Here is a 27071-nt window from a genome sequence, read left to right on the forward strand (position 1 = left end):
TTGAAGGCGGGCGATTAAACGATCAAAAGCCCAAACCGAGCTGTCGCGACGGGGCGTCGCAACGGCGCCGGTTATATAGTGTGTTCACCCAAACATTGCTTGCAGGTCGCGAACAACGTGTCAGCGCGTTCGCCGGGCGCTTACGTCGCGGCGTACACTCGTGGATATTCATGGAAGTCGAGCCTGCGTTCTCTGAATGACCGCCGCTGCTCGGCTTGGGTTCTGCTCTATGAGACGGTGTGTTACTGGGAAAGAACTCTTTTAGCCAACAAAGGGATCCTTTTGTGCGGAATAGGCGCAATCTGCTTCGCTGTGCTCTGCATGGCTGACGCTGGAGGGCAAAAAAGGGTAGCTTGCCTAATTACTCCGAGTAAAAACGACAGGAAAGGAAGTTGTAGTTGCGCGGCGAGATGCATGCAGATTGTGATGCAGATGGAACTGGATTCGTGAGTTACGAGAAATGTGTTGCGAAAGTGCGCTGATATTTTATCTACGCAGAACTTCGTTGCTGTAGCGAGTTGCGTTGTTTTTGTCGATGAATGTGATGCAAGACTAATCAAATAGTTTAGCTTTGTGTATTACATACGCAAAAACTACTAAAAGTGCTAAAATATAGTAATAAATGATGCGGATATTTGGGTTGGGGAAAGGGGGAGGGGTGGGGTAATAACCAGAAGACAAATAACCAGGGCCCGCATTCACAACAACGTCATACGCTAAGCATTTTCGTAGGAGAATACTTCAGCCAATCATGATACGGGACATATATATCATTAGCGACTGAGCCGGTGGACCAACGGTAAAACGCACTTACGAAAGAGACAGTTTTGTGAATTCTGTCACGGCTTGTTACAAGGCACTGGACAAATGTAAAGAGAAACAGAAGGGTAAGAAAGAAAAGAATAATGAGAGAGAGACAACGAAATAAATTCGTAAGAGCTTTCGCGCTGTAACGCGCGTTCTGTGAGCGCCGCGTCTCATGTTATACTTACTTGGAAGTCACTGTTTTCCCAGGATACTACAAAAAAAATGTCCTAAGGACAACACCGTTAACATGCGATGTTTTCGTCAAAGCGCTCTCTGAAGACGCAGTATAGTCTGTAATTATTACGCATTGGTGTCTAATAATCTGAACAAGTGCTTCTAAAGCTTGCGAATTCACAAAACAAGATATTTTCGTCTACCTTACATTTCCAATAAGTTGTCAGTAAAAGCTGCGGTCAAAACTGCATGAGGTCGCTTTTCAGGGAACGCTGCGCCGTCCGCATGTGCATCCAGATCGTATGTGCACCTCAGATCGTATGCGTTTCCAAAACACCGGTACCGGTAATAGTTTGCGTTCTGCGACGAACGCGACCCGAAACGGGCATCAGCGTGATGCCCGACTAAGGGTTCCACCTTAGAGGCACAGGTGCCCTCTGCGAACATAATAAATGTTCATTCATTGGGCAAAGTCATTATGCGCAACTACCGAGTAAATAAATATGTCATGTTGTCTCCACTGGATCGTCTTACTTTTCTATGGCATCGGCTGTAGGAGCCAAATCAGAAACCCCTGGAAAGCAGGCATAGAGAGATCTTTATTTTAAAATAAAGTGCTCTTAATGACGTATACTTCTTGAACTAGGTTTATTCAGGCACCATTTGTTGTTTTTCTGTGCATTTGTATGGTGAAAAGTGTCAGCAACACGCGCATGCGCCTCGGGGGGGCTTAGTTTAGATGAAAGCATACGTATAAGTCAGGCTGCTCAGTGAAAATGGCTTCCGCACTTACGCCGTTTGCTTCACGCCAACCCTTGGATCTTGATTGTTTGGCACAGCTACATACAGCTTTCCCGTAGTAGATTGCAAAGTACTTTAAACAGTTTACATTTTTTCTAATCGCACGCATCGCGGTGGGCGAGCGGAGGACAGCGTGATCTCGTGGGGCTGAAAGGAACTGCAACAGGCGGTGACGCGCAGCTGCGAACGACTAAGCGCGTCGAATCAGAACCGACGAAAGCAGCTAAATAAGCGATGAAAACTTGGCTTTCGAGCAATACAATGATATTCACATTAAAACTAATTAACACAGTCCGAATGAAATACGATTAAATACATAATTAACGCACGAAAATGACTTATTGAAAAAAAAGAACAAATGGTCATTTTCATATCAATTAAACCAATAAACAGAAGAAATACGTCCAAGAAAATGTATTATTAATATTATTATTATTATTATTATTATTATTATTATTATTATTATTATTATTATTATTATTATTATTATTATTATTATTATTATTATTATTTCTTCTCACGTTAAGCGTGCTGCTATGCGGGGCCTTCGTTCTCTCGGATGTGTTTGTAGAATATCTCGAGAATTCAGGTCTCCCATGGCCCTACACAAATTGTACACGGCAATATGTCTTCCGCAACTTGAGTATGCGTCCGTGATATGGAATGGCATTGCTCAATCCAGCGGTAACACCATTGAACGAGTCCAGAAAAAATTCCTCAGCATATATAACCATCGCTTTGCTAAAAATGACTCTGGATCTCGTTCAAGTACTGCTGAATTATTATCACTGCCATCACTTCACTGCCGACGAAATCGCTCTGATCTCTTATTTCTTTACAAGCTAGTCCACGGTATCATATCCTGCCCTGTACTTCTCAATTGTGTAAATTTTCGAATTCCGCGTAAGTTAACCAGAGAGAACAGACCGTTTCATGTACCCGCCTGCTTCTTCCAACACTCTACCGTTCACAGAATACAAAGTCTCTATAATGTTAATTTTCTTGATCTTGACGTTTTTCATCGCCCACAATCATTGTTTTTATCCGAGCTTTGCACTGTTTTGACATAGTGTGGCACAATGTACAAAGTCTTCCCTTCTCAGTCTTTCCACATAGTTGTATATATGCAATCTAATTTTTTATGCCCCGTCAATATTTCTCGTGTTGTCTTATTTTACTCCTCCCCTTTTGTGTTCATTTCTCTTTGTCTACGTGTTTTTGCTCTTTTTATTTCTGAAAACTGTCTGTATTGTATTGTTTATTTTTATTGTTTTTTTTTGCGTGCGCCAGCACAAGGACCTTACGGTTGTTCCTGGGCACGTTAAATAAATCATTGATTGATTGATTATTATTATTATTATTATTATTATTATTATTATTATTATTATTATTATTATTATTATTATTATTATTATTATTATTATTATTATTATTATTATTATTATTATTATTGGCCTCTTCTGCAGCGGTGACTGAGGGTGAAAGAAAGAAGAAACCCGCCTCGTTTGGAGTTATGAAAACATCCACTATATCTGTAGCTCAACGGCCACAAAGGCCACAATGGCCAAAGGCCATTTTTGTTACGAAGCTGAGCCCGGACACCACTACTGCTGACATTAAGAAACATATTGCTTCATTGGATCTGTCTCCCATCTCCTGCCGGCGACTTCAAACAAAGTTCCAGTCATATTCTTCATTCTATATTGAAGTTGACGAGGAAACACTACAACGCCTGAATGACCCTTCGATGTGGCCCCTCGGATGCCTCTTCAAGCCATTTCGTGGGGAGCTGCGCGATGACATGCTTCATCCCTCTGAGATAGTGACTGGAATCCAAAGTGCCGTGTGACGTAGACATATTCTACCAAAATGCTCGGGGTCTGCGTACCAAGACACTCGAGTTTTTCTCTAATGTTCTTTCGTCTGCTTTTCCTATTATTGCTATCTCTGAAACCTGGCTCGGCACTGAAATTCCCTCATCGGACTTTTTTCCCCCGACCTACACCACCTTCCGCCGTGACCGAGATTTCAGTGAAACCAAACAGAAAGGCGGTGGCGTGCTGATTGCCATTGACAATTCACTGAAATCCGTTAGACGGAAAGACCTAGAAACTATCGAAGAATCGATCTGGCTAGAAATCAACCTTGAGCGCCGTGAAAAATTGTTGATTGGATGCTTCTATTTACCGCCCAGCATTTCCCCTGCCTCGTTTCACGATGTCATGTCTTCTATTGAACTTGTGATATCTTCTCATAGTGGGCACAGAATTATTGTTCTTGGGGATTTCAATGCACCTGGAATTGACTGGAGCACGCTTACCTTTTCTCATTACAATCATTTCACAGAGAAAAAGTGCAGCCTGCTCTTGGACTTTCTGGCGTTTAATTCCCTAGTGCAACATAATTCAGTCGTCAATTCCAGTGGCAACGTCTTAGACCTGTGTGTGTCAAACGATCAACCCCTTGAAGTTTCCCGCTCCAACATCTCTCTTGTACGTACGGACAAATTCCACCCACCACTTAACGTAAGATTATCTGCATCAGCCGAAACAACGAGCTACAGCAGTTACGTAAACAAATCTCCAAGATTTGCGTTCAAGCGAGGTGATTACACGGGCCTCTATCATCACTTGTCCACCGTTGACTGGTCACAGGTTACTGACAAACCGAATGTTGATGACCAGGTTGATCAGTTTGCGGAGCTTGTACTGAGCAGCATGCGTAATTTTATTCCCCAATACACACATAAACAACGTAAATATCCCCACTGGTTCTCATCTGAACTTATCAGTGCACTGAAGCATAAAGATCGCGCACACAAGAAATCTAAATGTTCTCCATCGAGCGAGTGGAAGGAAGAGTTCAGCTTTTTTCGAACTCTCGCTAAACGCCTATATAAACGGGATCATAGTTCGTATATTGAATTCTTAGAAAAAAGCGCTTCTGACAGGCCAGCTGAGTTTTGGAAGTATGTACGTAAACGGTCCAGCAAAAGCGGAGAGTCTTTCAGACTACTAGACTCAAATGGGGTAGAAGTGCATGCCGTCGCTGACTGTTTTGCCGCACATTTCTCATCCGTTTATAAGGCCTCAGACTCTAGCACTGATATCAGACAGCCTAAGGCAGTTCGCTCACCCAGTGCTTTGTCGCTGGATGAAAATCTTATCTGCGAATGCATTAAGTGCTTAAAACCATCCTTATCATGTGGCCCAGATGGCATCCCCTCCGCCATACTAAAAGCTTATAGTAGTATATTTGTCCCAGTACTGACTACGATATTTAATAACTGCCTGGACACTTCCACATTTCCTAGCATGTGGAAAACTGCTCGTGTTTTCCCAGTATTTAAGTCGGGCTCTAAAACAGATGTTTCTAATTATCGCCCGATTTCTCTACTATGTGCCACATCAAAGATCTTCGAGCTGGCTCTTCACAAAATATTGTCTTTTAGTGTTAAAAGCTCATTGATTCCTAATCAACATGGTTTTCTCGCTGGCCGCTCAACTACCACAAATCTTGCTAGTTTCATGACGCAGATCTCCACACCTATTTCTCAGAGAGGACAGGTTGACGTACTCTACTGTGACCTGAGCAAGGCTTTTGACGTAGTCAGCCACACACTGATTATGGTTAAACTTGCGCAATTTGATGTTGACTTGTCGGTTGTGAATCTCCTGCAGAGCTATCTGCTCAATAGATATTGTTATGTAGCGGTAAATGGCCAAACGTCTTCTTTGTATAAAATGACTAGTGGGGTCCCTCAAGGGTCAGTATTAGGCCCACTCCTATTTTTAATTTACGTTAATGATGTTTCTTTTGCCATTCGTAATTCTTCTTTCCTCTTGTATGCCGATGACATCAAGATTTTTAAGGAAATTCATTCAGTTAACGACTGTCGCTTGCTGCAGTCAGATTTGCGCTCTTTTTCCGAATGGTGCAACGCTAATAACCTTTCTCTGAATGCCTCGAAGACAAAATTCATGTCTATCACTCGCAAAACATCTAGCGTGTCATTTCAATACTCTGTCAATTCTGTGTCCTTATGCAAGGTTTATGAAATCAGTGATCTTGGTGTTGTTGTTGATAGCACGTTAAACTTTTCTGCTCACGCTAAGCGTGTTGCTTTGCGGGGTCTTCGCACCCTAGGCTGTGTTTGCAGATTGTCTAGAGAATTCCGTTCTCCTATGCCCTTCCGAAAATTGTACACCGCGCTATGTCTTCCTCAACTGGAGTATGCGTCCGTGATATGGAATGGCATTGCTCAATCCAGCGGTAACACCATTGAACGAGTCCAGAAAAAATTCCTTAGCATATATAACCATCGCTTTGCTAAAAAATCTCGTTCAAATACTGCTGAATTATTATCATTGCCATCACTTCACTGCCGACGAAATCGTTCTGATCTCTTGTTTCTTTACAAGCTAGTCCACGGTATCATATCCTGCCCTGTACTTCTCAATTGTGTTAATTTTCGAATTCCGCGTAAGTTAACCAGAGAGAACAGACCGTTTCATGTACCCGCCTGCTTCTTCCAACACTCTACCGTTCACAGAATACAAAGTCTCTATAATGTTAATTTTCTTGATCTTGACATTTTTCATAGTCCACAATCATTGTTTTTATCCGAGCTTTGTACTGTTTTGACATAGTATGGCACAATGTACAAAGTCTTCCCTTCTCCGTCTTTCCGCATAGTTGTATATATGCAATCTAATTTTTCATTCCCCTTCAATATTTCTCGTGTTGTCTTATTTTACTCCTCCCCTTTTGTGTTCATTTCTCTTTGTCTACGTGTATTTGCTCTTTTTATTTCTGAAGACTGTCTGTATTGTATAGTTTATTTTTATTGTTTTTTTTGCGTGCGCCTGCACAAAGACCTTACGGTTGTTCCTGGGCACGTTAAATAAATGATTGATTGATTGATTATTATTATTATACTGGTTTACTAAATAATTTAGAAAAATTATATTTCAATAAAGATTATTTATAGAATTCATGTGCAAAAATAAGGTTCAAAGTAGATTTCTGGGTTCGTTGGTGCTAATGATGTTCAGAAAAAAACGTTTCAAATGATTTACCCACGTAGATCGTGTTTAAAATACAATACAGTGACCTTTGTATTGAATGGTCTTTAAAATCTCAGATACAACTTTCGCATTTGACCAACTCTGAATTCCGCAGAAACCAGTTCACACACATTGCGCTACTGCGACAACTGAAGACACGCTACGTATGAAAACCGTTACAAGCAAGAAACTCGAGATACATGAGCGTCTAACATTGCGCTCGTGTTGTTCACATCCTTCTCTCCGTAGAGCGCGCTTCGTGCTAGCTCAATCGATATAATGATGTACGTACCACCAAACATCTATATATAGGGTTCTGGGTGCGTCTTACGCAGTTCAAAACGCCGCAGAAACTTACTTTTCACACGCCAAGTTAACCTGAGCAAGCAGCATGAACTCTCCGTAGCCGGCAAGCTCGAACTGATAACTATGTTATATTGAAACCGAAATGACAGCTCATGGTCTTGGCCTTCGACGGTCTCGTCTGCTGGGCCGTAGCTGGGCAATCAATAACGTTCGGCTTAAGATAACAAACACAAGCGCCCTTCTGTGGACACGTCAGAGCCCAACCCCCTAGGCGACAATTGCGCGTAACGTATTGAGTCAGCTAGCTACTCATGCACGACGTGCCGAAGGAATTCCTCTTGTGCTTTGGCGACCCGAGAAGACAGAGAATATGTACGAGAAAGACACAACATAAAATCAACATTGTAAGAGTACCTATGATACGAGCAAACAAAAAAATGCGACGTGTGAATTCCTTTCGAAGTATGCGCACACACAGAGCCGCGAAACCTGTTGTGCACAGCAGACAAGGGCCCTTGTGGGGAATCCCCAGGGTTGACCTAGCGCTGTCCTACTTCCAGGCAGCACGAGCGGACGTGGCTCGCTGTTGGGATAGGGTCACAGCGACAACGGGCCGAATCTCTGGAGCGCTTGCCTGACCATTCCTTTGTACTCGGTGTGTATCCTATTCTAGAACGGCGCTCTAAGATCAGTTACTTCTTTTTTCTTCTTCTTACGTGCCCTGAAAACCAGAATTGTGCATCAGCGTCCTCTCCAGGAAGTGGTATCCTGGAAGTGCGGTGTTGGTATTCGCTACAGTGAGAAGGGTGGACCTGCCTAAGACTATGTGTCCCAGTATGAAGTATACGTGCTCATGCTAACAAGACAATGAATGTGCTTCATTCCAGCGTGGCTACAGACGTCGTGACGAGGATAACGTTGCCGCTGACTCATCATGGTCACATGACCGAGAGAGCGAAAGTGGGTCGCACAGCGGACAGCTGTTGTTCGAAAGAGCATCCCCGTACTCGTGTAATGTAAATCAAGTAAGTACTCTTGCCATATCATATATGCATGTAACAAATACTCGTCTTACATAATGTTCGCAACTGTGTATACGTTGCGGTGACAGTAATGGTGTCTTGAAACTAGCCGGTATTCCGAAAGGCTAAGGCAGGCAGTACTTATCTTTGTAAGGATAGATGTTCCGTCTGGTGACAAAATAGTTATTCTTTCTTTCGCACTGAGGGGTCTGTATTGCACACGCATTTTGAACAAGCTGCGAATTGACACTTCTAAATACTCAGAATTACCGTATTGATTATTTTTCTGCAATCATCAGCGATACTATTACGAATAGATCACATAATTCATCTCAAACTATTATTGATAAAACGTAAATAAAAGTATGTATTTACCAATTTCACTCAGTTACCGAAAGTTGCAAAGGCAAGGTAATTATGTCAATCCTTGAGCCAAATGTCACGACTTTGATGACTCTTAGGAGATATGTCTTACTTAAGTTTTCCAGCGCATGTCGATGATCACCGCGACTTGGATTGTGTGACCTACCGCTTAAGTGTAGAAGTGAAATAGAAGTGGAATACTGTATTATTTTCGGAGGACAAAAATTAATGTTATTCTATGAAGACTATGATTCTGCATCAATATATCGTTCCTTTTTTTTCGCATGTGGCTCATGAGCCCTATCAGGTTGTTCTTGGTTGCCGTTCATTTTTTGTTCGAGAGTTACAAATTCATCATCTGTTATATTTGTGCTTCTACCTTTTAGTGTTATGTACCTGTCAAACTGATAACATTGATGTTTTTTTTCTCTTTCGATTGTTGCCTTTGATTTTGATGAATTGTAAATCTCATCTGTGTAAACAAGTGTAATGATTGATTTTCATGTATGCTTTTATGTTCTAAAATGTTGTCTTTCTGCTGCTGCTGCTGTATGGGTGGCACGACCCACTCAGACAATGTTTGCCTTTAGCCGTGTCCCCTTGGACAGTTCAGTTTGTTCTAAATAAACTAATAAAGAAAGAAAGAAAGAAAGAAAGAAAGAGAGAAAGAGTGAAAGAGTGAAAGAAAGAAAGAAAGAAAGAAAGAGAGAAAGAAAGAAAGAAAGAAAGAAAGAAAGAAAGAAAGAAAGAAAGAAAGAAAGAAAGAAAGAAAGAAAGAAAGAAAGAAAGAAAGAAAGAAAGAAAGAAAGAAAGTCGAAACCCCCCCCCCCTTGAAATTTCTCGATTTTGCATGTGTATATGTACACACACACATACAAACTTACGCACGAACATAAAAAAAGGATGGTTGAACCCCCCCCCCCCCTCGAAAAAAATTTCTGGCTACGCTTCTGCCGTGTACAGTGCAACGTCAGTGCTCGTTCAAGAACCCCAGGTTGTTTAAGTCATCGGGAGTCCTCTACTACAGCGTCTCTCATAGCCTGAGCCGCTTTGGGAAGTTACACCCCATAAACCAGCTAACACTGCATTGTGAAATTGATGGCTGGCTAAGCGTAATATTCTGTGTGGCTCACGATCGTGAAACGTTGGTGCATATACTCGTCCTAAGTACAGCTGATCAAACACGTGACAAGTGAAAACATTTTATTTTATTTTTATTTGCCAGTGATTACGTCACGATCGTATTATCTTAGAACAAACATTGTCTCCTGGCCCGAGGGATAGTCTGCTCTTGCACTGGGCCCCAAACTCTTCTTTTTTTTACAATAGATGTTTTCATTTCTCACTCTCCCTGCTCTTTGAACCGTTTCAAACACTAGGGGAGCCGGAACTTTTCACGGTGAGCTGCATGAAGGGAAAAAATGAATTACTATCAATAAAATGCATAGGGCGCGCCTGTCGTGTGTGCGAAGCGCAATGTTGTGGAAGCTTTTTTTATTCTCCCCCTCCTTCTGCTTAAACAAGCTGGGCCCATTCACACTGTACTTTCGGTGTGTTCGTACGAGAACACTTCGCGAAAATTTTAAAAAGTAGGAGACATAAGAGCGAACATTCGACAGAATTCATATACTAACAGAAACAATGTCGTCGTCGCGACCTTCGTTTTCGCTTTCATTGTTGTTGTCGCCATCCTCGTGGTGGTGGTTGTTTTTTTTTATTATTAAATGTGTATAAGGAGAGGTTGGTGTCAATGCGTGCCGCCGGCTACTCCTCTTCTCTTGCACAATACCGTATTTACTCGAATCTAGGCCGGCCCCGATTCTAAGCCGACCCCCAAAATTCGCAAGGCCAGAAAAGAAAAAAACCCTATTCATTGTACTCGAATCTAAGCCGACCCCCCCACTTTCGCACATCGTTTTTTCGAAAAAAACATCGGCTTAGATTCGAGTAAATACGGTAGTTGCCGTCGCAAAGTAGAGGACAAGCGCAAAACTATACACGGGTACATAGTGGAACACTCACGCAGTCAGTCCCAGTTTTTCAATAAAAAAAGTGTCCATTCAACACAAAAGTTTACCAAAAACAAATATTTACACAAATAAAATGTCCACGCATAGCATGAAAGTTCTCTAAGATGTTGCCACAGCCGATCATGGAGATGTACTGCAATGTCGTGGTTGTCGTTGTTATTGTTAAGTGCCGCGGAGCGGCTGGTGACACCACGAGTGCATGAACGCCATATAAGCATATCGCGCACGGACGGACTCGTTTTCTTTTGCTTCCACTTTGGCAAACATTAGTTTTCGCGCCATTGAAGTGATAGCTCACACAACATGACCAAATTAAGAAAGTTTTAGTTTCAGCACTTTTATTTAGAAAGAACGTTCAATGTTGAACTAATAGGATCCATGAACGGGTCATCTCAGTCACACACGTTATCACGGCGATTAATAATTGAAATTTGTCTTGTTGTGAAACGACCTTGCACGTTCATGTCATATATATGTAAGTGAATTTTAGAGCGCAGCTCTTAGGCGCCCGTTCCTGCGTTGAGCGGCGTCGCCGTTAGCGTTGTCGGCGTCGGCGTAACCGATAGAGCGAACGAGTACGAAAGAGAGCGAACGCGGAGTCTGTCGATATCACGAGCCACTGGCCTCTGACCTCACTTTCTTCCTCCGTCACGCGCGCTGGCCCCTCGGTCGGAGCTCGCGCGCATGCAGGGTTGGCACGTGCACTGCGGCTGGCTTCGCTTGTCCTAACATGGCTGTCGTCATTTCGCTTGATTCGCGACGCCTGCAATGCACAGAGTAGTCTGCGTAGCACTCGAGCGCTGGTAGTTTCTGTGGCAACATGTAACGAATGTTACATCGCTACAACTGCGGATAGCCAAAACTACAAACACAGTGGGCGTTGCCCCAACACGAACCTTCGTTCAGAATTCGCATTAGGGAGTATCGTAATCGTCGGTGAATTTTTTCATGTCCGCATCACTGCAAATATGTACAATAACTCGGTATTATTAAGGCGAACGCCTTAGATGCCTCATCAAACGCGAAATTGACAGTCGACGTTGGCGTCCCGCGGCGTCTCGGACCACACGAGTGATGCAAAAAAATCATCATCACATGATGACACCACCATATGACGTCACCATGACGCCTCAGATCGTCAAAATTCGTGGCGTCATCACGACGTCATGAATTCTGGCGTGACGTCACGTCAAGTGACGCAAATCACGGAGGCAGTGCAAAACCAGGTGAGGTGCCTGCGATCCTGGAGGCAATGCAAAACCACGCTAGGTGCACAAAGCTTTCGGAGGGTAGCGGGGCAGGAAAAATACATCGACTGCAGGGGCGTAGCCAGGGGGGGGGGGTTCACCCCCCCCCCCCGAAATCTTTCAGTTTTGCTTGCGTATATATACACGCACACATACAAACTCACGCACGAAGATACATAAAGTATGGTTGAACCCCCCCCCCCCCCGAAAAAAATTTCTGGCTACGCCCCTGATCGACTGAGAAGGAAAAGAAGATGGCTTTCGCCTTCAAGCCGTCTTAGGTGAATGCATAAGGGACCCTGTGAGTTTGTTATTTCTACACGAAGTTAATTTGCACAAGGTAGGCTTTTGTTCAAGAGTTACTCACCCAAATAAATTTGAGCACATTCATAGTGACAAATAAAGAACGAGAAAGACAAGCGATGGAAGTTTAACACCTTTTAGAAATTCGTAACCAACGAATGCTCTAAGTAGCTTTTTTTAGCTTATATTTTCTGGCTGAAATTGTTTAAGCGTTACACTTGCAGCATGCCGAAGAGTGAAGACAATTCGAATTTTCTTGTTTGTTTTTCTAATCTCGATTATTATTTGCATGTTTGAAGCACCATCTTCGCTCTCTACCTTCGGCATCAAAGCATATTTGCACTCTGTGTAGTTAAATAGCGTCATGATTTATATGATGGGTATGTTCCTGAATCGAAGAGCCTCACCCATTGATGCTTTACGCAGAGATTGACAATTCGCACAAGTACCTGTAGCTACGTCTCTTCTCCGTCATTTGTGTAGCACATATAAGAAGACTAAAAGAGACACAGAAACGACACTGTTCACGCGTTTGTAAGTTTTAGTCAGTCTTCATGCTTTGCAATGCAGAAAAATTGAACGAATAGATCAACTATAGCCTAATTTACCATTCTCACAAACATCGATTTCTCCTTCGTTTTGCGCCATCAGTCGCTAGCGAAAACAGGGGCCATTCATTATCAGCGAAAAGCTGACAGACCAGCATGCTGTTTACGCCCTGGTCATCCAGACGTCACTGGGGTACTACACGAGAAAGTGTCGGGGCGAAATTTATGCCGCGTTTGCATTACTGGAAAGACACACCCCCAAGAGAGTGGACTGCGCTGCGAGCACATCATCTCCACCTTCAGACGCAACCTAAGACGTCATTAATTATGAGCCATAAAAGTCCGGACCGCGTACCTCAGGCATCGGTTTGCTCTTAAGAAGCACGAATAACCAATCAGCAGCCACGTAACCTCCTCCTCCTCTTCCTCCCTGCCGGCACCGCCCGCCGATACTCGTTATTCCCTGCTGCGCCTCCTACACAGGAAAGACAGCGGCAACTGCCTTCCATTCTTTGGAATGTATGTCAGTTTAAACGTATAACGTATAACCGCATATTTGCTTTCGTTTTCAGTACGCGTAGCGGAAAATTGACTAACCTTCACTCACAAGCACGCGGACGCACAGAAAGTAGGCTTTGTTGCAAAACTGAGTTGCCTTACAGTGAAAACAAAGCTTCCACGTAATGATCAGTTTTATAGCAGCTACTGCGCCAGCAGGTTCTTACCATATTCAAGCTAATTATTATCAACAGCCAATCTTCGTCGGCGTTCATAGCACTTGTTTCATTCTGGACCAGTGGTTTCTCGGACTTGAGCTGGTCTTGACCGCTATTTTATTGGCAGCAGGATAATATAAACGTGGCATCGGAAACGTACTGGATGAGCTTTATCAACGACATTGAGTCGCCAGCGAAATGTTTTGCTTCACTGACCGCTTCATTACCCAACAAGCTGTACGAGACCTTATGTAATAGGGTGTCGCCGGAAATTTTCGTGCGAGTTGCATTTTGAAGCTGCGCAAAGAAACGTGGACGACGGCTGCAGTTGTGCGGCAGCGGCTACATAGCTCTTCATGGTGCTCACTGTAAAAAATCTATCGTTGCAGTGAAAGCATTCTTCGATGTTGTTGCCTCTGAACACCGTGAGCGTGTGTGATCACCCCGTATTCAACTAGAACGCGGGTAGTTATCGGATGATGCGTTTGTCACTGTTGTGGCTGCGGCGGGCAATACAGGAGTCAAAGCACCGGAATCAAACTTTAAAGCTGAGCTTATATGATGTACAGATTTCGGTGCCGGCGGCATAATTCGCGTAAAACCTGTCACGAGCGAGTGCACAGAAAGGCTGGCGTATACAACAATAGGTCCTCAAAGGGGCGCCAGTCACATGCGCATTTGTACGTATGCGCCGTTTTCCAATAACTGATCTTCTCTCAATCGTGGGCTTACCGGCGATAAGCCGTTTCTAATATGGAAACGTGATCTGTTATCGAGGTCACCCGTCACTTCACGCTGCCATATTTCATTGTTACATTTCATTGTTTCACACATGGCCGCCCTTGTTGCCTGCAGCAACAGAAGTGTTGCGTGGCTAAGCACGTGGATGAAGGTCCCATTCTCGGCATGGAGGAAGGAAACAGCTAGGAGGGAGCATTGCGCAATGCGATAGAGAGAAAGAAAGAGAAGGGGCAGGTCCGGTACGCACACGCCACGCTTCGCTTGCCTCCATTTTCCCGATAAAGGAAGGGCTCCTAATTGTTTTATTCGGCAAGCGAAGCCATTACGGAAAGTACGACGACGCGCAGCATAAGCGGTGCTTACAAAGGCACACTATCAGCTACATGACGCACACACGCATACGTATCAACAATGTGACGTCGCATGGTTGATGCATGAACGCCGGTGATAGCACCACATTCGCGTTTTCTGGTTGAGACGTTGTCTCGTTTTTTTTTAAACCGTTGGGCCCCTCCGACACTATAAGGAGTCCCGACTTACACTAACGCGGATTTTCGTTGGACGCTGAATGTCGGTATCCGTTGCTGATCAATACATATGGGCGAGAATCTGGTGGAAAAATAGAGCAGGCGGCTAACCTCTCGCTTCTTTCTTTATCGCCTTCAAAGTCACGAGTACGACCATTGATTTTGATGGAGCGGCCCTGCTCGCGTACACCAAACTCCTGTTGTAAGAACGAATGATGTTAAACGACTTCGCTGATATTTATCTTTCCTATGTTGAAGGGCGAAGCGCGACGTAAATAAGCGTAGCATAATAGACGTTCATTCAAAGGGAAACAGGTTGCAAACTATGAAAATAATCGCTATTACAGGCGTCATGTTTCTATGTATAAACGTTCACTAACATATTATCTATACAACTAACTAGGAAGTTGGGCGAATTGGTGCTGTTGTCTCTGCATATTATCTAACGCGGAAGATGTTGAAAGAAAAAAAAGACACAGAACAGGACTGAGCGCTACTTTTAAAATGACGACTTTTTCTGGTGATTTGCTGCCTGTATAGTCCAACATTTCGTCTTCTTCATCCTCTTTATTCGAGACGCTTTGGGTAAAAAGTTGTCGTGGATGTAATGACAAAAGGCATGCTGTGCATGACAAAGTAATGTCACTTTTGCAAGACGCATCACATCATGTTCTCCTCGCATCACAGTAAATGAGAGGAGGACAAGACAATTAAAAATTATACAAAACTATTCTAATGTGAACATCAATAAAAAGGCAACCATGGTATTGTTTCCAGAAATCAGAAAATATCCTAGTTAAAAGTACTAGAAGATTAACACAAGTGTAAAATAAACCTGATGTGATGTATCGTTAACAGAACACAGTTGAATCATGTTATCATCGAAATATACGATTTATTTGAAACCCGCTCCGGCAAACAGACACCCTTTCATGCGCGTAGCATCCGCATAATACTCACGGGACTATTTAGCCACATCCTTGCTCCTTACAACTAATGTGGTCCTATCTTTCCGAAGTCATTTTTGAGCACACCGTGCACTTTAAGAGCATAGTTGCTGTCAAACACACAGACACCCCCACGCATTGCGCACGGGCATACCGAATGCCAACGTGTCCTATGCGATCAGAAATGTAGGGCTTCATTCATGCACACACGTCCCTATCGTATGGCCTCCTTATCTACGTTTCGCTTCTTTCTGCCCGGTGATGCATCGAAGACCCGCCGAATGCCCCCTCCCACCCGGGCCAAACCGCTGCTCGTTTCTCGCTAAGCGCCCGTCGTGACGTATACTCAGTCAGGAGTAAGGCTCGCACCTGCGCGCGGCCGTTGCATACATACGTGCCCTATCGAAAAGCGATGCGGCCGGGCATGAAAGGCGCCGGCGGCCTTTTGTCGGCGGCCACCGTCCTGAGCGAGACGGACACACAATGCGCAGATACGGGTACGCCAGAGCTGTCGCGCTGCGCCTGCCACCGTCCATGCAGCGTTGCCGCATGTGCGCGAGTATAACTGCCCACTATGCGCGAGCTTCACCTGAGCGACCCTGTGCATGGCATCTCTTAGCAAGAAGCCGGAGAAGCATAATGACGAGGCAAATACAGCGCACACTTCACGAAGACTGACATAGGGAACAGGAGGCACAGGTGCTCCTGTTCCTGCAGTCTTCGTGAACTGTGCGCTGCATTTGCCTTGTGATGACGAACGACTAACTAGCTTGAGATGTGTTATGCAGAGAAGCATGCTTATTTTCCCCGAACCGCTGTTCGCGCGGAAACTGTGTCGCGGTTCCTCTCTTGAATAGCACCAGTTCATGCAAGCGAGGCTCTGCACGTTGTTGTGCTGGTTGGTTAGTTGGTTTGTGGGGTTTAACGTCCCAGAGTGACTCAGGCTATGAGAGAGGCTTTAGTGGAGTGTTCCGGATAACTTCGACCACTTGGGGTTCTTTAATGCGCACTGAAATCGCACAGTACATGGGCCTATATCATTTCGCCTCCATCGAAATGCGACCGTCGCGAACGTGATCGAACGCGCGACTTTCGGGTCAACAGGCAGGCACCGTAACCATTAGGCCACCGAGGTGGCGTCTTTGTTGTGCCCTCACACAGACCGTGGTATATCTTAACGTCTAAGGTGCGGCACTGCTAAGCTTGAGGACGAGGGTTCGATTGCCAACCACAGCAACCTTACCTTGATGATGTCACTCTTGCACGCTTCCAACGCTCCCTATACTATAGTTATCTTTAGTATTATTCCGCTCCCATTTTTCTTGACGTGACAGGAAATATAACTCATGACATCGCGCTTCGAAACAAAGCGCCACAGCCACCGAGCAACCGCGGCGTTTAATCTTTCCGACGACCCAGCACATGATTCATCTACGCGAACCTGAAAACGGTCTCATCTTCCCACGTGCTGCTTTTATTATTACCATCATTGTCATCATTCGGGCGATAAATTACATTGCTTATCGCACAAATCCGATTTTTTAGGTTAGTTTAGGACCAAACCATGCCGTGAAATGGCGCCCGCGCGCCTGTTAATATTCTCGCTTTATTTTCTTCACGCACGGGCTGAAACCATCGACTCCCGATGTTGCATCGTCGCCCATGTCGCCCCACATAACGCGCTTGTTTCACACCAGCGTGAGCACAGCGGCCCCGCCTCAATCGCTACTCGCTGTCGCCAACGCAAGGGGAAAAGAGGTGGGGGACAGAAGTTGCGATGGGATGCAATTTCGGCACAGCCAGAAGGGGGACGTCGCCCGCCTCCGGCACCAAGGCGCAGCCAGAACTGTTCGTGCTGCCTCGCAGTCCAGCAGGCAGCTGTCGAGCAGCGAGAAGACCTCTAAGCGCCCCACAGCTGGAAGCCACCGTCACGCAGCGCCGACGTCGACGCTGCCGGGGCTAGCGCTCGCAGCGGCGCGTCGTTCCACGGGCGCGGAAAATGAACCCGCGCAGCGGGATCAAAGCACGGGGCGTGCGGCGCTGCTCAGCGAGCTCTGTTGGTGGCGAGGAGGAAGGATCAGAGTGCCCGCTACGGGCCACTCGCAAATCCCTACGATATGAGCCCGATTTTTCACGTCGCTCCGCCTCTTCTCCCTGCCCCCCTTCCCCACATTGCCTTTCTTGATATTCTACACGCCTTTTTTTCGGTCGCTAACACATACCGAAATGTTATAGTGCAATATTGTTATAAAGTGAGTCTTGCAGGCAGGTCTCAAAGAATGAATGTTCTTCTGGCAATGTTTTGTTTATTATTAGAAAAGCTTGTGTAACTATCGCTGCTTCTTTTTAGTATACTTCTTAAATGCTGTGTTCATTACTGCTCCTTGTGAAGCGTAATGACTGGGACGGGTTACGGCTCTTTGTCAAGCAATAAAATTCCTTTTTTCCCACCCTACCCACTTACCCTACATGTATGATCAGTGTAGTGCAGTGCACTGTATACACTTAACTGATTGTTTGTTTGAATAAAGAAAGTTACCGGCAATGTACGTGGTGGAAGGCTACAGCGGGCCTACTGTACGCGAAAATGCAAAACGGTCTGCGCAAGTGAAATAATTATTCGAAAAGGTTAAGGGTAAGCTGAAATAGGTCAGAAGCATGCGTGGTGCATCCATATCTGCATGATCATGCCATTATGCGGAAGATTGCAGTGAATGACCACGGCGGTCACAAATGTCTGCAAAGTGTACTGAATATTGACACTTTGTTCTTAATGTCTGTCTTGTGTATTTCTTACAGTATAGTAAAACAACACTCACGTCTTTCATTCGCACCCGCAGGGGTGAAACAGAACAGAGAGAATAGGGATGATAAGTACAGCTGTAACGCTATGGCGCGAAAGGAAAAAAAAAAAGGTTGAGGCAACTATGTATTTATCATGAAAGGTTACAAAATCATGAAAGATGTTCCTGTAACAAATGTTTGTCGTCAGGGGCGTAGCCAGGGGTGGGAGGGGTTGGGGGGTTCAAACCCCCCCCCCCGCAATTTTTCAGTTTTGCTTGCGTATATATACACGCGCACATACAAACGCACGCACGAACATACATAAAGTATGGTTGAACGTCCCCCCTCCCGAAAAAAATTTCTGGCTACGCCCCTGTTTGTCGTTGACCGTTGTTGTCGCTTCACCAGCTCTCTCGACGAGTGATTGGTGCTCGCACGAGCATTGTTACACACTAACGGGCTCGTGCATCACACATATCGGCTATCCTGACGGCTGGTTTCAACTACGCAACTTATCAGGACTGTGACGAGGGTCGCCCTAATTGCCCTCCTAGTTGCTTCGCGTATCAAAAAACGATATATGAAGAAATAAATGTGGTGGGTTTTTGAAAAGGAGACAATGCTGGTGTATATGTTCGTCAGCTGGCACAGAAAGAGCAGCATGGTATATGGATGGTCGGGGAGATATATCACTGTTCTATAAAAGTGAAGCGGGAAAAAAAAAAAGCTTTCCCTTGTTGGCGCAATACACAGTTCTTCTGAGCCATTTACAACAAATATTATGGCGTTATGGTTATATGAATGGGTCAATGTCGTTCAATCCTCTATAATCTTTCCTGTGCTTGTGTCTCAGTTTGGTTGAACACCTTACATTTTGCGAGCTTCGCTAGCCTCCGCTGTACGCGAGGAAGACTTCGCCCTGCCTTTTGAAGGTCGCTGCTGTAGAGAAAATACAGCAACAACTCAAAAGCAGGTTTCTGTTCAATGCTTTAGTCTGTATATACTGCGTTTCTGTGGGGAACCTCTGCCCACCGACGTCGAAAAAACTCACAGGGTCCCGTATGCATAGTTGCATACGCCTGAGATGACTCGAAGGCGAAATCCGTCTTCTTCTTTTTCTTCTCTGTCGATATATTGTCATGATGACGTCACAAATTTTGGCGATTTGTGACGTCATGTGGTGACGTCATCACGTAATGATGATCTTTTGTTCACTCGTGTTGACGCCGCGAACGCCGACGGTCAAATTTCGCGTTTGATGAGGCATCTAAGGCTTTCGCCCTGATAAGACAACAACGGATCGTAATCCAACCCAGTTTGACAGTCTCCCACCCATCTATGATATTGAAGTTATCCTCGCCTCGGTCTCAAAGGACAAATTCTTGGCCTGAGCCACTTTGAGAGTCGATGTGCTTTCGTGACTCTTGCACCACTCGCTGAAGCTCTTGTCCTCGACCCGACCCCTTGCACGACCTACCGTTATACCAATAGCGTTTGTCTTACAAGAAACTCCCGAAACACGATGCCCTCCGGGAGAGCACGCCGCCAAGGCTGTCGGACCCACAAGGAAAGCAGCGTATTTTTGGGCGGCCGCACCCGGGTTTTTGCGCCGCCAGGGCGCAACGGCGGTGAAGTCGCACCACCTATGCGCCGTGGTGCTCGGAATTGGAAAACGCGGCCGCCCGGATGTTTGTTAAATCGTTCGCCGACCGACGCGTAGTACGCCTGTCCTGGCCGCCGGCTGTGCAGTATCATGCACTACGGCACACGTACAACTCACAAGTAGAGAGTAAACGGTGTACCGATTGAGTCACACCTAAACAAAGGGACGTTGAACTGCTCGCTCCGGTGTGCGTGGGAGCGCTGACGAGATATCAACACCGTTGTTTGTTCCGTTCTGACTGTTTCCGCTCTTGCCACGCATTATACTTATCAGGTGAAACGCGCCATAAACATATTTTGTCGACACGCTTTGACGCTACTTCAGAGCCTGGGCAGATGCGAAAGAAGTGTTCTATATAAAGGAAAGGGATCGAGCCTGGTCTTGAGTGCTAATGTCAACATGTCACCGTATATAAAGTAAGTTCTCGTCGAAGTAAGCGCCCGCCAGGCCTGCGCGGAACACGCAGCACAGTCACAGCGAAATCTGGAGGAGCGGCCAGCCCGTACGTTGTAAACTCTCTTGGGGCAACTACCACAAGTACGCTTGCAAGGCACCCACTACGCCATAAATCATCATAGCTTTTGGGAAGCGTGCAGGGCAGCACCCACTATGCAATTATTCGTCATTCTGCGGAGAAGCGTGGTACCCACTACACATCTGTGAGGCATTATGTGGGCTTTGTTGATGCTGCGACTGATGACGATGAAGAATTATGGCTGAGCCAAGGCGACAAACAAACAAACAGAAAAACATTCGTAATGGGTGAGAAGCTTTAAACCAGCCACTCGTCACGCATTTCGTATTGAGTGACGCCTGTTATTATTTTACTCTTATACGACTATATATGACATCTTTTAACGTGATTCCTCGCCGGACATGACGCCTGAATAGTGTATTTGTCCGGCGTGGCTCTGTTTCTCGACTGCCACGCAAAAGGCCTGGGTTCAAATCCTCCTTGATCCTGGATTTGTTTTTCTCATTGTGCGCGATAGTGGTTACGGACATCGGCGCCGGCGGACAACTACGCCACCAACATCGGCTGTTGTGATCTCATAACAGCTTTCGCTATGAAAAGCTATTTATTACAAGTCTATATGAAACTTCGTACGAACTTTACGTGCAATAAGTTCCTACAAACTTATCTGGAGGGAATAAATAATCCATTTCAATTACATAAAGTCACAACGAAAGCTTTGGCTTTCTTCCCCCGCAATTCTTCCCCCGCATTCATATATGTTTAAACGCAATGTGGGGATAAAAAGGCCATTCATTAGCTAACAACCATACGCTAACGAACTTACTTTAATGTCAGTTAAACATATGTCATCCATCTGCCTTCCACACTACACCTACGATATCTTCTTTATCAGTTAGTGTATAATCTATATATTGCCCAACAGCGCGGTATTGCGCGGCATTCAACTTTGCTGCATAGCACTTGCGTAATGTAAGAAAGCCAGCTTGTCCTTACAAATATTGCTTTTAAATGTTATGCCATGTTTTTTTATTGAGGCGAAGGCGAAAGGAGGTTTGTCTTACTTAGTTTTCAGCAGGAACAGCGTACTTCGTGAAGCGAGGCCCTAAGTAAGAATCAAAAAGCAAGGTGATGGTAAAAGATTAAGACCGCACCAGACTACACGATCCTAGGCTAGTGAAAACATCTGATGAATATCACGATAACATATAATGTGTGCATTGAACGTAGAAAAGCACATCACTTTATCTATGAAATCAACGAATCAAGATAACAGAAAGCTCGTAATCATAGTTTGATCTCTTGAGTGAAATGTAGGCAGAGTAGATAATTATGTTGACAAAAATGCACCAGGATTTTAATTTAGATGTGTCGTAATGAACAGCTTGATGTCGCATCAAAAGCCCCCCAAAAATAGTTGGGTCTTTCATTGCTCATGACGTTATACACCGATACTATCATGATAAGAAGAGCGAGGCCTTGCGACAAGGCTTCAGTTAGATTTTCATGGCGTAAGTCTGCTGTTGTACCGAGTGAAAAGCAATTAAAGCTCGCCTCAGTGTAAAACAGCCACTGGCGTAGCCAGGGGGGCGGGGGGGGGGGGGGCTTCACCCTCTCCACTCCCCCCCGGAAATTTTCAATTTTGCATGTGTATATTCACAATTATACACATCCTAATCGCATGCCCCGATGTTGAAACGCAGAGACAAAAATACTTCAGCGAATTATACAAACAACACATACCCTACTCTGCTTCTTGGAGATGAACCTCTGGTACCCTTCCCTGCAGTGTTGAACTTTTTAAAAGAGTGCGGCTTTTTAAATAAGCTTTAAACGACATCCTTTCACTGCTCATCATCTATAACACCTTGTGCCTGACGCACCATGTCCTCAGCTGTTTTTGCGCCATAAACAACCGAATTAACTAATATACAAACACACGCACGAACATACAGAGTGGTTAAACCCCTCCCCCCACCCCATCCCCTGGTGAAAATTCTGGCTACGCCCCTAAAAGCAGCTAACGTAAAAGTGTTTTACGTCCTTAAATGTGTAAAGTAATTTTTATGGAAACATGACGACGCCCTCGACAGCTAAGCCAGGGATGTTAAAGATACATTAGAAACAAGAAAAGAGGCAGAAACGGGTTGAGGACCGTTGCTATAAGAAAATACCGAGAGGGTCGTACAGTCGCACGACGAAGAAAATAGCGAATGTAAAGAAATTTGTTTTATTTCTTTTTTCTGCCATGTGGAAAGAGAGCGATCGAAACGAACCTTTCGAATGCACCTGATTCAAATGCAAAGCTGTTCGCGACAAACGCACACAACAGGCTGACTCGCCGCCGTCGTCGACGGAGCGATGACTCGACGACTCGATTTTCCCGAAGAGATGCGCGCGGGGGAAAAGAGACGCGTGGAAAAGATGGGCATCGGAGTGGATGGGCGAGATGAACATCACGGCTGCCAGAGACCAGCCGAGAGGCGTCTTTATCCGCCATCAAAGGCGATCTCTCCGCCAACGCACGTTAAGCCCACCGCGCGAAGCTCACCACCTTACGACCAGCGTTATACGGCCCGCTGCCGACGGAGCCACGACGCATACCATCCATCATCGACCAAGATCCCAGCGCGCGAAGTCGAGGGCTTTCGAAGAAGAGGTGTGAGGAGGAGTGGACCGCGAGGGCTCTGCGAACGTTTGCTGGAAGCAAGAATCGTGAGGAAGTGGGGAATAGGAGGAAGAGAAGGGAAGGAGGAAGTGGCCGTAGGAAGTGTCTTTAGTAGAGGAAGTTCAGGTGGAAGTAGGCAGTTTGGCCTTCGGAAACTTGCACTTAGTAAGTGGAAATCCGCTAGCGACCGCCGCCGAGGAGATAACACCACCTCACCCGTAGGAAGGGGAATGACGATGGAGAGGAAGAAATAAGTGAAAGAGAACAAGGAGTTCGAAAGAGATCATCGACGGCCACTTCCCTTTCACTCCGTCGAGACATACGTGTTCTCGCTCTTCCTCCTCGGCCTCCCACCGTATACGGGAATATAACAATCCCCACGTCTCGTATAAACCAGCCGTGAAAGGTAATTTATGGACGCTTCTTGTTTCTTTCGAGCCGGGATATTCTCCGAGAGAGCGGCGTAAGCGCGTCAAGGGCTCATTGTAGGCGCCCCCGTTTTTCTTTTTCACTCCTACTCTCATTCCTAGCTCCTATTGTGTCAGCGCCGTGTATAACCCGCGCTCTTGTTGCCCCAGCAAGCGATCCTTCTCTTTCTTTGCATTTTATATTTTCCATCATTCCGCGGAACAGGCGGCAAAAGACTCCAACGAATCAAAGGTCGAAAACCAAAAGAAACAACAAAAAAAAGACACCGGTGACGGTAGAGAGAGTAGGGGTGAGGGAGAAAATGGGGCCCCCTTTCTTTTTCTCGCCGGCACCTCGATGGAAATCACTTCCGTCCTGAGCTGTCCGAAAATACAGCGAGCGGAAAGACGAGCGTCCGGTCCCCTCCTACGCGGAGGAGTCTCTACGAGCGCAGCGCCGCCGGTGGTGGTCGCTTTGTATGGTAACCGGCGTCCATAAGCACTGCACCGCCCGGCAGTTCGCGGAACACCGTGGTGCTCATACCGTGGTTCGAATAGAACATTCGACACTAGGCTGTTCTTTGTTTGTCGTCTGAGTAACATTTGCTGGGACAGATGAAATATTATTGCTGTTAATTCTTTTTTCTCTGTGTCGTCTACAAGTATTGGGAGGATCGATGTGCATGTACGCAGTTATAACTTACTGATCTTTACTTGGTACCATCTTGATTCAAAGAGCACCAGCTCTATCTATCTATCTATCTATCTATCTATCTATCTATCTATCTATCTATCTATCTATCTATCTATCTATCTATCTATCTATCTATCTATCTATCTATCTATCTATCTATCTATCTATCTATCTATCTATCTATCTATCTATCTATCTATCTATTCGTATGTATGTATGTAATAATATAATTGTCGGGGTTTTACTTCCCATAACCACGATATGATAATGAGTGACGCCGTAGTGGAGGGCTCCAGAAATTTTGACCACCTAATGCACCTGTATGTATGTATGTATGTATGTATGTATGTATGTATGTATGTATGTATGTATGTATGTATGTATGTATGTATGTATGTATGTATGTATGTATGTATGTATGTATGTATGTATGTATGTATGTATGTATGTATGTATGTATGTATGTATGTATGTATGTATGTAATTTCTGCTATGATTCCCATGCGGTGATCACTGGTGGCGGTACGAAAGCTGTTGTACTCTGACGCGGTGACTGTGACATCTTGTGAATACATCTAAACATGCTAGTACATTCGAGAGAAAGGAGAGTATAATTAAAAGCAATAATTGTGGCGATATTGAATGAAGAGAACGTTGCATTTTTAATCTTGGAAAATTTGGCTGGGTGCGACCCATTCTCGGAGGACAGCAACAAGAAGGACTAGTGTGGTGAGGAAGCTTGTCCGTTCGAGTGTAGCACCAAACGCATAAAATTCAGCGAGTAAACTCCGTACTTTTTGTATAGCTGTGCACTTTCTTTTTATTTGTGCCCGCTAGCGCTGAAAGCAATACCTACATTTGCAACAGACGATCATGCTTGAGGAAGTAACCACGGATGCGTAAAGGAAAACTGCGTAAAGGAAACAAAAATTACTATCAATAAAATGCATAGGGCGCGCCTGTCACGTGTACGAAGTGTACGTAGTATTGTGTTATTAATGAACATATCTTGTAGTCATGTTATAAGTAAGTGCATAGAAAACAACCTGTACGGACTCTACCCGCGGTAATCTATGTGAACACCCTCCATGTATTTGACTCTGCGCTTAGACTCTGCTCATTTTTTACACGTCATATATTGTATATGTACTTATAGTGCGTCTGGTTATTTTTCTTTCTTTTTTCTTATTCGTTTATTCGTCCTAGTTTTTATTGCTTTTGTGTGTTTCTTCAATACCACTGCCATGTTGATGGGATAGCCGTCTATAACGTAGCCTACCTTCCCGTGACTTTTCGTATAATAAAAAAAATGTTGCAAACACATTTTTTTTCTTTTCCCTCCTTCTTTTGCTTAAACGAGCTGTCGCCATATGTGTTGGCTCCATTTACGTTGAACTTTTTGTGTGCTCATACGAGAACACTTCGCTAAAATAAATAAAAAGTATGACACATTAATGCGAAACACTCGACAGGACTCGTATGCGAACAAAACCAATGTTGTTGTTGTTGTTGTTGTCGTTGTCGTCGTCGTCGTCGTCGTTGTTGTTGTTGTTTATGTTGTTGTAGTTGTTGTTGTTGTTGTTGTTGTTGTTGTTGTTGTTGTTGTTGTTGTTGTTGTTGTTGTTGTTGGTGGTGGTGGTGGTGGTGGTGGTGGTGGTGGTGGTGGTGGTGGTGGTGGTGGTGGTGGTGGTGGTGGTGTTGTTGTTGTTGTTAGACGCCGTGCTTCAGCACCATTTTATCACCCACTATGGCGGCTTAGCAGGTAAGGTGCCACGCTGCCAAGCTTGAGGGCGCGGGTTCAATTTCCGGCCACGGCAACCGCATTTCGATGGGGGCGAAATGCAAAGAACACCAGTGCGCTTAGATTTGGGTCGGGGTTGTGGCACGAAATACCCCAGCATTATTATATTGTCAGCACCAATTACTGTACCATTGTTTAAAGCGAATGATTGAGCAATTTACCTTTCCCTGTAATGATTGCCCTTCACAGATACCAGCTAGCTGTCGGTATACGAATGCCGCGAGCAAATCTTCACGCCTATTCAAGCTCTTTACACGTATCCGTCAGCATTTCTTTGGATATCACCTCCTTTATTATGCACCAAGAAGCTGCATATACGAAGACCGCGGGAGTTATGTCGCTTGCGCACTGAACGCACATTTTCCGCAGCGTAGCGGATATTTATTGCTGTTGGCAGATACGGTACGCATAGTGAGAGATCAAAGAGGTCGCCAAGCCAGATAGTGCGTGAGGTTCGCAAACCGGTGCAGTCAGAAACAAAGCACATAAAATGGTAGGCAGTACACTCACGAGCTTTTTGCGGGGGCCAAAGATTTACGGCGGCATAAGCTCGGTGATAGAGGAAGCTGCAAGCTTCTTAATGTTTTGTTCGAACGGCGAGGACGCGGCTATAACGGGCACGTGATCGGACTCTCTAAAGGTGACTTACGAGAGGAACCTTTGGCCAAGCACAACTGCGCGCACTCGGCCGGCTCCCGTGGGAGCTTAGAAGAGGTGCGTGGTCCAGATTTCCCGAGAAACGGCGCTTGATCGCGTGAACACTCATATGGTCTCAAGCTCATCTTCACGGCAATGGTTCCCTTCTTTCTTTCTTTCTTTCTTTCTTTCTTCTTTCTTTCTTTCTTTCTTTCTTTCTTTCTTTCTTTCTTTCTTTCTTTCTTTCTTTCTTTCTTTCTTTCTTTCTTTCTTTCTTTCTTTCTTTCTTTCTTTCTTTCTTTCTTTACATAACGACGCTCCGTCCCCTAACAAAGTGTGTTCACG

At 45.0% G+C, this 27071-nt stretch overlaps 1 long non-coding RNA gene across 1 annotated transcript in view; it reads left to right on the forward strand.

Annotated features, from left to right (window-relative positions):
* LOC119393286 (uncharacterized) overlaps window positions 1-27071 on the forward strand; it is a 148279-nt gene that overhangs the window by 90557 nt on the left and 30651 nt on the right. The window contains exon 2 of the long non-coding RNA XR_007416326.1: window positions 8042-8179. This is a non-coding gene — a long non-coding RNA (uncharacterized LOC119393286). The remainder of the gene's footprint in view (window positions 1-8041; window positions 8180-27071) is intronic.

Source organism: Rhipicephalus sanguineus, chromosome 5 (genome assembly GCF_013339695.2).
Source record: "Rhipicephalus sanguineus isolate Rsan-2018 chromosome 5, BIME_Rsan_1.4, whole genome shotgun sequence".
In the NCBI taxonomy this organism is placed as follows: Eukaryota; Metazoa; Arthropoda; class Arachnida; order Ixodida; family Ixodidae; genus Rhipicephalus; species Rhipicephalus sanguineus.